Genomic DNA, 10,746 nt, shown 5'->3' on the forward strand with positions numbered 1-10,746 from the left:
GCATAGCTAGAAGAAGGAGGAGGAGAAGAAGAAAAAGGAAGAGGAGGAGGAGAGCGAGAAAGAGCTGGAGCTAGAGGGAAAGGAAGAGGGGAGGAGAAGATAGAAGAGAAGGAGGAGAAGTATTGAGTGTTCTCTCTGTGCCAGATATTCTTCTATGCTCTGAGCATTGCATAAATTATTCAATTTTTAAAAAAAATTAGGATACAAACAAAGAGAAAATATCCATGACATACTATTTTATTCTCACTATTCCCCTGAGAGTGCATAGTGGAAACAACGGTCCCAAGGTGTTGCAACATCCGATAAACCTTGTCCAAACACAGCCAAGAAGCATATTCCTTATGATCCAAACCAAAGTATAGTTGATTCTTTAGCAAACCTGGGCTGTTGGTTAAGTGCTTAGAGAGATATTGAGGGACATTCACATGCATTGTTGGATTCCAAAGAAATGAAGTGGGGGTGTTGCACAACAAGCACCAGGGTGGACAGGAAGCCTTGCTTTGCCACTAAATGAGCAACACTGCCTCTAGCAAGTGTGTCCTTAGTTCCCCACTGGCCTAATCCCTGGCTGGTCTTCCAGATACAAGAAACTGTAACCCCTGAATTAGCTAAGTGAACAACTGATAGTTTATGAAATCTTACAAAATTGTTTCTGATGCTTACAAGGTTTTGTTTGTTTATTTTTTGCATCTTCAGATCTCAGTTACGTTTTGGCAACGAGTAAACACTTGGCAGTTTATAAAAACATGAAGTGAGGACTACCTTTTGCTGAATCTCACTAGTGTGGTTTCAGGGTAAAAATGGTGTGAGCATGCTGATTACCCTGGGTGAAGAATTGGCATTTTTGAGTTTCAAGAAACTTTACTGTTCTCAAAAAAGATTGGGACTAATGCCAGCTTTTGCAGATGGGTCACGTTATTACATACTAAAACAGAAAGCAGCTGTGTGCTTTAATAGAATAATTTCAGACAATTTTCCTTGAAAAAGATGCATAGAAGTAAGGTGTCCATCACTTCATGCTTTTGCCACTTATTTTTCTTTTTTTGAAGACAAGGTAGCCTGCAGACATTTGACCCATATGGCATTTTTAGTTTTATTTATTTTTTTAAAAAAGATCTTGTTTACTCATAAAAGGCACAGAAAGAGAGGCAGAGACATAGGCAGAGGGAGAAGCAGGCTCCCTGAGACAAGCCTGATATGAGACTTGTTCCCAGGACCCCGGGATCATGACCTGAGCCAAAAGCAGACACTGAACCACTGAGCCACCCAGGTGTCCTGGCATTTTTATTTTTAATCTAGATATGTGAAATAGAAATATTAATTTTGGGGTCCTCTGGAAGAGTCAGCAAATACCCAAAGTAGAATATTTTGGACTCACTTTCATATATGGCTGCAGTCAACCAGAACTGAGAAACCCTGCTCTCTTTAAAAGGGACATGTGCTCCCCAGGTTTGGCATTGACTTTTAATCATTATCTGATTATGTTAGACAAAACCAAATTAGTGACGTTTACCAGACAGCAGTGGGGAGTTAACATTTATATTTTTTGCCTTTGTGTGACATTATTATTGTATATTTGCCATATAAACATACTGATTAACATATTTTACAATATTTTTCATGCCAATAGATTTAATAAAATTTGACAATGTATGATCTCAAAGTGTTTTCTTCCTGTAAATTAGCTACCTATTACATGATAATAAGAGTAACTGAGGTTATGCAAATATCATGAAGTTTCATAACACATTAGGTGCTTCATAATATTTAAGGGGAATCAATATAGATGATGACAAAAAGAAGAATATTTTATTCAAAGTATCTGGTGTGCTATAAGAAACTTCATTGAACTTTAAAGTTGGTCGAATAATCGAAGCACATGTTTTCATGTCGAATACTACCTCATGCAGATGTTAGTGCTATGGTCAGGTATGTCATCTTGAGGAAGTACCCATGAACTACATCACATCCGCAGGCAAAAATAGCATATATTGAATTCAAGTGCTTAACTGCAGATGTGGCTGTCCTACCTTAGTGGCTTGGGCTTTGTGAACGGCTCTGGTCTCTTTGTAGAACCAGCAGTCTGTCGGTAATACTGAGTCAGTGAGGAACTGCTGTACTAACCAGAACAAAGTCTGACCAGGTTGATTGGCTCATGTGTCAGGTTCATGTGTCCTCACCTGGAGGACTTTGAAGTTGGGAGGGGGTTAGGTAAGTCTCTAAGGGATTTGGAAGCAAGGTTTCCAGGCCCTTGAGGGGGCTAGCTATTGTCAGGAAAAGGTCATTTACTTCTGCCTAATAAAATCCTAGTCCTGAGAACTTTCAGATGTGAAACGGTGGGTTGTATGCTTGCTTGGGGGATGGTAGCCAATATGGGAGCATAGGGATAAAAGGAAGTTTGCAAAGGAATTTTTTTTAAAGATTTTTATTTATTCATTCATGAGTGACACAGAGAGAGAGGCAGAGACACAAGCAGAGGGAGAAGCAGGCTCCATGCAGGGAGCTCGAGGTGGGACTTGATCCCCAGACTCCAGGATCATGCCCTGGGCCGAAGGCAGGCGCTAAACCGCTGAGCCACCCAGGGATCCCCCAGGAATTTTTATATATATTAAAGTAGACTTACAGGATCCTGGGGGTTGGGCTAAGATTGCTTTTTGCTCTTAGCAAAGTATCAATATTGAGGCAGCTGAGCTCCTAAGGGAAGGTTACTCTGCCTGTTTCAAGGACTTGGCAATGGGCTGTAGGCAGTGAGGAAATTTAATTTTTCTGTTGCCTTTGTTTCCCACATCAAAGAGGACACACAACATCACAGTTTCAGGTGTACAGCATAGTGATTTGATAAGTTTATACATTATGCTACACTCCCAAGTGTAGCTACCATCTGTCACCATACAGGGTTGTTACAGCAGCATTGACTGTGTTTCCTGTGCTGTATCTTTTGCTTTCCTGTGACTTACTCATTTCATAAGTGGAAGCCTGTATCTCTCACTTCCCTGTAGCAATCTTCAGCTTGTTCTCTGTATTTACAGAGCTGATTCAGCTTTTTGTTTATTTATTCCTTTGGTTTCTAGATCTGGAAAGATAGGTTAGTGTCTCTCTTCACCAGAAACAAAAGTATCAACAGGAAGTTGGAGAGTACTGATCAAGGGGATTTACTTGTTATAACTGTACAAATAAAATTAGCTAACAATAGTGGGAACCATTCAAACTGGTTAAGTAACTATAATACTGTTACCTGCTAACCAAGCAGCTATGACTTTAACTTTTATTTTCATGATAATGAATCCTATGATTACATTTTGTTTATACAAATTTCATTTTGTTATGGTATTCTCTTGAGGTAGATCATATCTTTTTTTAAAAGGTCTTATTTATTTATTTGACAGAGAGAAAGAAAGAGAACACAAGCAGGGGGAGTGGTAGGCAGAGGAAGAAGGAGAAGCAGACTCTCCCCGGAGCAAAAAGCTTGAAGCGGGGCTCCATCCCAGGACTCTGACATCATGACCTGAGCTGAAGGCAGGCAGTTAAACAGCTGGACCACCCAGACGCCCCTAAGTAGATCATATCTTTAAAGAAATTTCAAATTTATATTTGTCTTAAATAGAAAAACACCATTTCAAGCACAGCATTCATTAACTGTTTAATCAGTGAATGCCTATTACATACTCACATAGTAGTAAATCCTTCTAACTTGATCCAAACCTTAAGAATTGTTGTTTCTCATTTTTTTTTGTTCTTTCTTTGTCTCTCTCTGTCATTTTTTTTTTTTTTTTGACAGAGAGAGAGAGGGAGAGCAAGCATGCAAATAGGAAGGGTCAGAGGGAGAGGGAGAGAGAGAATCCCAGGCAGGCTCTACACTCAGCATGGAGTCCAATGTGGGGCTCGATCCTATGAACCCAGGATCATGACCTGAGCCAAAAATCAAGAGTTGGACACTCAACTGACTGAGCTATCCAGGTGCCCTACCTTTTTCTCTTTTTGTTCTATACGCTTGGATGCTCTTATCACATATGGCTTTAAAAATAACCTATGTACTGATGACACTATGTGCATTTCAGTTGTAACCAGAAAGATTCAAAGAAATTTATTGACTTTAACGATTATTTTGGAAAATGAGTATGTCAGAATGTATCCATACTAAAACCCCATTGATTATCATGTAGCATAAAATGATCTATACTTTATTTCGGGCTCAGGTGTCTTTGAATTAGCCCGGGAGGCTCTGCTTCATGCATCCAGCCTATAAGTCACTCAGGAGCACACTTTTGTGAGTACTTATTTGGAGGCCTGCTGGGATCATGGCTGCCTAAGAGAAACATGTCTCATGAAGAAGTTGAAAGTATGTGGGAGCAAACCCATACAAGCCAACACATTTCCAGGTTCTGCTTGTATCAATATGCTACCCTCCCTTTGACTAAAGTATGTCACAGAGCCAAGCCCAAGTCAAGTAGTAAGGAGAGCTTTTGTCTCTCATAATGTGATAGGGGTAGACATGAATATTCTGAAACAAATATCTAATTTACCACCATACAAGAGAGGCTGATGATTAATGAGCCATGTGCCTAATTAGATGATAGCAAAACAAATACTACAGTTAACTTTAATAAAGTAGAACAAAGGGGAGGATAAAGTATACACATTTATGATATAGAATGGCAAGATACAACCAAGTTAACAAAGTCAAAAGTTGATTTTTAAAAAATAATATTAAACACGGTCAAATGTGTGGCAAATTTGATCTTGGAGAGAAAAGGAGAGAAAGAGTGGGTGGAAAGAGGGGCAAGCAAGTATTCCTTTCACTGTTATGTTCTGTTCTCAGTTCACTAGGGTGTATGTGTGTAGGAGAAAAGAGATTCCAAGATTTTTTTCTTTGCTTTATTTATTAGCCTAGCAATGCTGAAAGTGATGTATTCATTTTAATTCTCCAGAGTCTAGTTGTATCATAGTTGCCAGACCCCGTAGAGTATCTAGTTTGTCATATTCCTTTTTTTCTTAAAGATTTTTATTTATTTATTCATGAGACACACACACACACACACAGAGGCAGAGACATAAACAGAGGGAGAGGCAGGCTCTGTGCAGGGAGTCTGATGTGGGACTTGATCTCAGGACCTTGGTATCATGACCTGAGCCAAAGGCAGATCTCAACCACTGAGCCACCCAGGCACCCTAGTTTGTCATATTTCTGAAATTAAAGCCTCTACCATGCAGATCACAGAATGTATACAACTGATTTGGGATGGACCCTGGACACTGAGAGAAAAATACTCCCTTTGCTTGCATTAGTTGTGGTTAAGAGAGGACTGTGACAGACTACAGAGTCTGCATGAGGGGAAACACAGAGAAAACACAGTATCTTTGTTCTGTTATGGTAAACAGCACCCCAGTGGAGAGGTCATAGGGCCATAGGGCTGAATCAGGCAGGTCTCTGCTCCTCCTGCCCTCCCACAAGTTGGGACTAGTCCCTGAGAGCTGTCTTGTCTAATAGTGATCTTGACATCATGGTTTTGCACCTCTGGCAGTCAACCCCCTCAGGTGTGTGTAGAGTTTTGTAGGTCCCAGAAAGGGGTGGAATTGCAAGAACCAATATTTTAGTTTCTTTCTTACCTCTGTTCCTGAGTAGGTGGAAGTTCCCAAGATCTAAATGCCTAAATGAGCTTGACAATCATATATCACACCCAAAGCTGCAGAGATGAACATGCTTGAAACTGTAGGTGGAGTTAGCAGGTGTGTGTGTGTGTGTGTGTATGTGTGTGTGTGTATTATAACTAGGAGAGTTGGCCAAAGGTGACTCCCAGTTTTATGCTATTTTAAAATATGAAAATGGAAAGTTCCATTTAGGAGGGATGGGAGGGAAACAATATAGAATATCCGTAGGGGCTCCCAGGCAAGAAAGATGTTTCAAAGAACTGAAATACATCAGCAGAGCAAGAAGCATGGCTAGTGTTGGGCAGATGCCATGCTCTGCAGGGTCACATAAACCTTCTGAAAAAGTTTTCGTACTTTATCTTGCCCTTGCCATCTCCTTGTTTGAAATCACAGGTCAAGTTTCACTAGATTCAACAAACACAAAGCCTACCTTCCCAAAGTAACTGGTGGCACCTGACAGAGGCTCAGATTATTCTCCTAGAAATGAACACCTTTGTTTATATTTGTTAAAGAGAAATTATCCTGCCATGTGAGGGAACGAGGAGTCCTTACACCTGGGACTTTGAATAAACGGCCAGAAGGGAAGAGTTCTCCACCCTGAAGAACCTCAACTTTTATCCCATAGCATCTCTGCCAGGAAAGCAGCTCACTGCATACGCGGGTTCCCCAGGCAAACTTTTGCAAATAATCTTGCTCTCTCCTTTTCACAGCTCTTCTGTTGTTGCTTTTAAAATACATATTTTTTTCCTCTTCATAGTCATTTAAATTGTATGATACTAGTTCTTGTGATTAACCATTGCCCATTTCATCTTCCTTTCCTGATATTTTACAGCAATTTTTTAAGCTTTTTATTTACAAAATGTATTCTAGACTTGTGCTTACATTTCTGGCATCTCACTCTTATATTCTCTTTGAAAATTCTTTGCCTTCGACTTCTTTTAAAAATCGTTTACATTTTTGTGACGGTAATTCAATTTTAATTTAGGGTCAGGTTAGCCTGTGATTGCAATTTCCTTTTATTTTCTTCTGCTGCTCTTGCATATATGTAGGTATGTATGTATGTATGTATATAGGCTGCATGCCCAGCATGGGCTTGATCTCAGACCCTGAGAACAAGATCTGAGCTGAGATCAAGAGTTGGATGCTTAGCTGACTAAGCCACTCAGGCATCCCTTGTCATTATTTTAAATAGGTGCATGAGGCAGGGACAGAGCAGAGAACATAAAAAGCTCAGATTGTCCATCTCTCCCCTCAGAATGACTTGGAGACTTCCCAATGTGGCTCTCCCAAGTCTGGTCAGAAATTCTCTCCAATTAAAGAACAAAACCAAAATGTTTCTAGTGTAATGGTAATACCACCTACCCTTCCCCCAACCTGGGATCCATCCCTAAGTCAGGCTCCCTGCTCAATGGGGAGTCTTCTCCCTCTGCCTCTACTCCTCCCCACTGTGCTCTCTCTCTCTCTCTCTCTCAAATAAATAAATAACATCTTTAAAAACCCCACAAATAACAATATCACCCCCAACCCCAGGCAACTCTCACTATTCAGACCCTGTTCTCAAACCATATAAAAAGAATTAGGTATTATTATGTCCATGAAATCCAGCACATGAAGCCTCTGGACTTGGGGAATACCTTTCTAATATTATGTATTGAATCAGAGGGAGATAGACAATAGATCATACCAGGGGATAGTCCTTCATACAATGGTTCTTGGATGACCATGCTAAAAGGTCCACTGATTTTGGAGGTCCTAGATTTATGAAAGAAGCACAGAAAAGCATATATGAAATCTTTTGCTATTTTACATAGCCAACTGACTATGTGTGTGTGTACATAAAACATGTATGTATGAATTATATATATAATGTACTATGTATCTTATGTATTTCTGGTTGTGTTGATCCTATTTTTCTGGTAAGATCATAGGAATATTCTTTTTTTTTTTAAGTCTGTAACTTTGCTGGTTTCCTTGTCTTGTTATATGTCCCTTTGAGAGGCTGGTCAGTGTAGTGTTTATTTCAGATGAAAATATTTAAAAATCAGTTCATTAGGTCATTGCCACGAGAAGCTATTAACCTACAGAATCTGTATTAGGCAACCCAGAACCCCTGAGAACATCAGAGTACAAAATGAAAGCAGCTATGTTTGATGTCTATACTGACTTGGACCTACGTGGGGAATTTCCTAAAGTCTAAGACTGGGGCTAGATTAAAGGTGCCACTTTATGAGAGGATTATTTCTTCCTTCAGCTTATATATAAGATATCTTAAATCTTTTCTGGAGAAAAAGTAGGCATACATGTGTATACATAAATAATAAAATATCTTGCAATTTTCTTAATTCTACAATGTCCATTTCTATACTAACTAATAACAACTAATAAAGGCCTTTTTTTGGAACTCATAAACTTTCCAATTCATGACTTTTAAGTCACATAGACCTCTACGAAAAATCATCAAATTAGGTAAAAAACATATTTCTCTAGTAGAAGTAGCTGCAGGTGTTTCAGTGGGTAAATCTGGAGTTGAGAGGCAAAAGTAGAATGCAGGCAGAATTACAAATGTCTGCAGCACAGCTGTGGGAGGGACGATGAACCCCAGGCAGCTCAGTCCTGGGACCAAGGCGCCAGACACAGAAGCTGAGCCTGGCCAGACTAGTCTGAAGAATGAATATACATTTTCTGTATGAAGCTCAGGTTTAAAAACTGTACCTTGGAGATGTGGTGAATGGGCAGACTTAGGATTTCTTCCTTAGCTCTGCCAGGCTAACTAAACTAATAAATTTAATCATTATGATTTTGATATTTAGCATACAGGGACTCTAATTGGAGCCCAAACAGAAAGAGAAATAAAAAATAAATAAATAAATAAAAAATACAAAGCCTCCCCCCCCCAAAAAAAATAGTAAAATGTACTTTTACTTGGATTATGTCCAAAAATGGAAGGTAGTACTTTATGTTGCATCTGTCAAAGTGGAATAAAACAATTAACATTAACATTATATGTTTTACGTGTTTTGCTTTATAAAAAGTCCATTAGTGAATGAATTACCAATCCCCCTTGGTTAAAGGTTTTGATTGGTTTATGTTTTATGAATTTGTGTAATTAACCTATTCATACTTAACAAGTATTTCCTCTATTAAGAATTTATTAGTTTTTATTTTACACTAAATTTATTTTATTTTTATTTCCCTCTGTCCACTGTGTTTCCCACCAGGGCTCCTGACACAATTAAAATTGAATTTATGGTAATTCAGTAAGCAGCAAAATTCTAGAAATATGTAAAAATATGTTAGCAAATTACATGAGCTGTAGTCCACTTTTTTCCAGATCTTAAATAATAGTTCATTAAATACAATCAGTATGGATGAGAATTTGTAAAATCTGTTTGGAGGTAAGTTTCTTGAGATTACAAGTGGTGCCTGAGGGAGAGGACTCAAGGTAACTAAACAGTTTTGACCCAAGTAACTAAAAGGATCAACTTTCCACTATCAAGGTTGGAGAACCTTTGGGTGTACACAATTTTGGGGAGAAGATAGAGATGAGGAGTTTGATTGTAGGCATATTATTTTGCAATGGCCATTAACCATGAGTCAAGAGAGCAATCAGTTGTCTGAAATTCAAGGAGAGACTCCCAGCCTGGAAATATGCGTTTGGGAGCTGTCTGCAGAGAAATAACCAATGCAATGGACATAGATAGAGAAAAGGTATAAGTATTAACCCTTGGAGCAGTCCAACTAAGTTTAGATTTTAAGGAGTTTTCAGGGAGGTGGGGGGGGGAAACAGCAAGAAAAAGCCAATCATCATTTTATATATTCTGACAATGTTTTATAGTTTGTCTCTCTCATCTGTATCTGTAATTCATTAGGAATTGCTTTTGTGTTAAAGTGTGATGTAGCTTATGTTATCATTCATCCTCTTTCTTTTCCCAGCACCATTTATGAGTGGATTTTCATTTTCCTCTATCTGGGGTGTCAGATGTGGCCCAATGAGGGACCCATAAACAAGAGTGCCATGTTTCAGAAATCTGCAATTTGTCTCATATATCAATTCACCTACCGTTGTTCCAATAGACATACTTAATTATGTTAGGTCTATTAACCTTGATATCTACTAAGGAACATTTTTTCATGGTTTCTCTTTTTTTTAAGATGATTCTAGCTACCCTTGACTCTTTCACATATTTTAGAATTAATTGCTTAAGTAATGTAAAACACCAAAATTGGTGTTGTTTTTGAAATGTGTGAATTTATAGAAATATTTGATGATAATTGGAATCTAACAATATATTCTTAGTATATATTTAAAGCTTTAACATTTTTGATAAACTGCTACACAGATTTTAATAGCCTTATTCTCAGGTCATTTTTTCCTTGATTTGGGGGTTTGCAAATTATAACTTTTCATATAATTGCATTTTTAACAGTTGTTATATATATTAAAATTCAACTTGAGATTTTCTATGTGCCCAATATTATTACCAGTAATAATATCTATTCTTTCTTTCTTTCTAATTATCGCATATTTTTTCTTGATTTCAGCACTTCCTGAGACTTACATTAAAATACTGAAAAGAAGTGATAGTAGAGCACATATTTTTCCTGTTTTTGATAGTAAATGGAATGCTTTCAGTTTTGATAGATAGATAGATAGATAGATAGATAGATAGATAGATTTATGAAGATATGTGTAGGTTTATGAAGATACTTATCAGATTAAAGTTCTAATGTATCAACATTTTGCTCAGAGTTACTATCATTAATGGATGTTGAACTGTACTTTCTCTACAGCTATTGGTATAATTTTGTTTTTCCTTTATTAACGTGTAAATAGGGGCACCTGGGTGGTTCAGTGGGTTAAGCATCTGCCTTTGGCTCGGGTTATGATCCTGGGGTCCTGGGACGGAACCCTGGATTTGGTTCTCTGCTTAGTGGAGAGTCTGCTTCTCCCTCTCTCTCTGCCTCTCTCCTCAGGCTCTCTCGCTTGTGCATACTCTCTCTCCCTCTCTCTTTCTCTCTCAAATAAATAAGTAAATAAAACCTTAAAAGATAAAATGTAAATAAAATAAATTATTTTTATTCATATCCCAACATTAA

The sequence above is a fragment of the Vulpes lagopus genome, chromosome 3 (genome assembly GCF_018345385.1).
Source record: "Vulpes lagopus strain Blue_001 chromosome 3, ASM1834538v1, whole genome shotgun sequence".
NCBI lineage: Eukaryota > Metazoa > Chordata > Mammalia > Carnivora > Canidae > Vulpes > Vulpes lagopus.